The sequence below is a fragment of the Octopus bimaculoides genome, chromosome 25, assembly GCF_001194135.2.
Source record: "Octopus bimaculoides isolate UCB-OBI-ISO-001 chromosome 25, ASM119413v2, whole genome shotgun sequence".
Lineage (NCBI taxonomy): Eukaryota > Metazoa > Mollusca > Cephalopoda > Octopoda > Octopodidae > Octopus > Octopus bimaculoides.
In genome coordinates this window covers 5,557,660-5,561,011 of record NC_069005.1, presented here as the reverse complement: position 1 = coordinate 5,561,011, position 3,352 = coordinate 5,557,660, and the positions used below count along the sequence as shown (strand labels likewise).

The following is a 3,352-nucleotide window of genomic DNA, read 5'->3' as shown; positions in this document are numbered from 1 at the left end:
ACCATCATCGGTTGTCAAGCGATGGCAGGGGGACAAACACAGAGACACACACATAAATATCTACATATATGTGTGTGTGTGTGTGCGTGTGTATATATATGACGAGCTTCTTTCAGTTTCCGTCTACCAAATCTACTCACAAGGTTTTGGTCGGCCCAAGGCTATAGCAGAAGACACTTGCCCAAAGTGCTACGCAGTGGGACTGAAGCCGGAACCATGTTGTTGGGAAGCAAGCTTCTTACCACACAGTCACGATGCACCCACATTCACCTACATTTATACACTCACTCAAATAAAATGGTTTACAATTCACTTTTATTTACATAAACGGATTACTTAACTTTGAACTGTATTTAATCTATGGTACCAGTGCTCACTCACTCACTCACTCACACACACTCTCTCTCTTACACACACACACACACACACACGTATACACACGCATATTGCGTATCTATTGTTCTTATGACGAGCGGTCGTCTGTTAGTTCTAGTTTGTAAACTACGAATATAACGGGTCTCCGTCGTTAGTCTACGATGATTCGGACGTTCGATCGATCGAAGAACCTGCCCCTGAATTAATGTATAAGTGGCTGAGTACTCCACAGTCATGTTGTACCCTTTAAAGCGGTGGCTCCCAAATTGAGCGGCACTGCCCCCTTGTGGGCGTTGCAGAAAGTTGGGGGCGATAATGTTGGTCTGTTTACGTTCGCATAACTTAGCGGTTTGGCAAAATATACCGATAGAATAAGTACCAGGCATTATAAAAAAAAAATCATATGTACTGAGTTTGATAAGTTCCACTAAAATTCTTCAAAGCGGCGCCCCAGCATGGCCGCATTCTAATGACTGGAACAAATAAAGGACATAATGTATAAACAGGTGCACCCTTGCGCTCTCCCTATCCCCACCCCACCGCTTAGTTTCAGAGTTTCACCCGGAAATCCTTCGGTTTTACTTACCTCTGCCTGTTGTCGTTATTGTTGTTGCTGCTGCGCTGGCGTTCAATGATAGTTTGGAGAAAAATGGAAGGACTTGTTGAAGGAAGAAAAAGACCGGCAAAGACACAGAAGAGAAGAGGAATCATGTCAGGAGATGGAGTATCACCGAAGAATATTTGATGCAACGTAAAAATGAAAAAGAAATTCGAATTGGACTGTCGTGACCAGGATTCGAACCTGGGTTACCACGGCCACAACGTGGGGTCCTAACCACTAGACGATCACGGCTAATTATCCAGCTGCCCGAAACGTGCCAGATTTATCGGCTTCAATCGGATCTGTTTTGTGACCGACATGTGATATCGTTGAGTGGAGAAACCTGATCAGATGCAGCCATCTTGTAAAGCCAGATATTGGCTATGATGATGATGACGACGACGACAACAACGACGGCGACGACGACGACGATGACAACGAGAACGAGGAAGTTCACTTCATAAGAATGTATTCCCAAGTTCGATCTCAGCGCGCGGCAGTTAGGACATGTGTTTTCTAAATTAGTCTCGGTTAGACCAGCTCGTTGTCAGTGAAATATGGCCGACGGAAATCGTGCGAATGCAATGCCAAATATATCTGTAAGCTTCGACGAATGAAGCTTGCTACCTCAGAATCTAGCGGGACTTCTAGCCAAGACGGATAACATTCTTGAGAAGGTCACAGACCTTTTGTGTGGGGAGGGGTCACAAATGGAATTGCCAAGGGTCGCTATTGTAAAAAGAAATACAGGCAAAAGGAGAAACAGACTTACGAGAAAATAGCAAAAAGAAAAAGGTAATGGTGGACTGCCGTGACCAGGATTCGAACCTGGGTTACCACGGCCACAACGTGGGGTCCTAACCACTAGACGATCACGGCCACTTGTCCACCTGCCAAGGCACTTTCAAATTAACCAACTTCAATCACGTCTGATATCACAGTCATATTATAGTCAAGTGGAGAAACCAGCTTGTTTTTTGAAAACAACAGCTGTTAGTATGATCAAGATGGCGACGACGATAACGATGTTGACGATGACGACGATAATGATGTTGATGATGACTATGATGATAATGTCTTTTAGTGTTCATATGACCCTGTTAGTTAACAAAACACTAATCGCTCCATGTTTTGTTACTAAACCGATTAATGTATTATAAAGCAGGGATCTTTGTGGTTTATCGTTATTGTCAACTCAAGACTGATTCAGAAAACACTTGTCCAGCAGCCGTACACTGGAATCGAACTCGCGAATTTCGTCATTGTCGCCATGGTCATCGTCATCATCAGCATGCTAACATTTATTCTTCCATGTTGATATAAGTTTATCAGGTTTCTTTACCAAATGATATCGCGTCTATCATGAAAAAAAAAAAGATGTAATTGAAGTTGACTAACGTGCCGCTTGTTTACCAGCTGAGCAAATGGCCGTGATCGTCTAGTGGTTAGGACCCCACGTTGTGGCCGTGGTAACCTAGGTTCGAATCCTGGTCACGGCAGTCCAGCTTGTTCTTTCTTTTTTAAATATTTCACTACCTAGGTATGTTCATGAAAGTTTGGTCCTCTTTTCAATAGTATTTCGTGTACAACAGAGGCCTCAGGCTAATCCATTTGTAATCCTTCCCCACCCAAAAAGGTCTTTGACATTGTCAAAAAATAGTATACATCTTGGCCGGTGCACCGCTAGATTTTTAGGAAGAAGTCTTCAGTTTTCGAAGCCTATAGAGATATCGCTACTATTTCCGTCAACTACAGTTTACTGACAACGCATTGGTTAATCCGAGACTAAATCAGAAAACTTACCTTTCCCATCAGCCGCACACTGGAGTCGAACTCAGGAAAACGAATTAGTGAAGCGAACTTCGTCATTGTCGCCATCATCATCACAATCATCAACATCTATTGAGTTGTCCGGAAAGTTCGTGCCGATATATAGTAGCTTACCTTTCGACTGATTTGCCATGAAATCACCTCATTTCTGGGAAGAGGGTATTTTCAAGTTAAAGGAAAGATGGAGACGCATTGTGCAACAAAAGGGTTCATATTTGGTTGGTTAAAAATGTAATGGCAAGTATTTATTGACCCTTTTCTTTCCTTTACAAATCGGCACAAACTTTCCGGACAACCCAATATTATTCCAAAATGACATAAGTTGATCAAATTTGCTCACTAAACGATATCACATATCTTGAAGATGCAGTTGAAGTTGACTAATCTGGCACACGCATGGCAGCTGGACAGGTAGCCGTGATCGTCTAGTGGTTAGGACCCCACGTTGTGGCCGTGGTAACCCAGGTTCGAATCCTGGTCACGGCAGTCCAACTTTTACTTTTCGGGATTTTTAATTTTATTGCCTTAATAATAAGGAACGAATTT

At 42.9% G+C, this 3,352-nt stretch overlaps 3 non-coding genes across 3 annotated transcripts; 1 reads left to right on the top strand and 2 right to left on the bottom strand.

Annotated features, from left to right (window-relative positions):
• Window positions 1-1,156: 1,156 nt before the first annotated feature.
• Trnah-gug (transfer RNA histidin (anticodon GUG)) lies at window positions 1,157-1,228 on the bottom strand. The gene has a single exon. It is a non-coding gene; the product is annotated as a tRNA-His (tRNA).
• A 555-nt stretch (window positions 1,229-1,783) lies between these two features.
• On the bottom strand, window positions 1,784-1,855 carry Trnah-gug (transfer RNA histidin (anticodon GUG)). Its single transcript has one exon. It is a non-coding gene; the product is annotated as a tRNA-His (tRNA).
• A 548-nt stretch (window positions 1,856-2,403) lies between these two features.
• On the top strand, window positions 2,404-2,475 carry Trnah-gug (transfer RNA histidin (anticodon GUG)). Its single transcript has one exon. It is a non-coding gene; the product is annotated as a tRNA-His (tRNA).
• The last annotated feature ends 877 nt before the right edge of the window (window positions 2,476-3,352 follow it).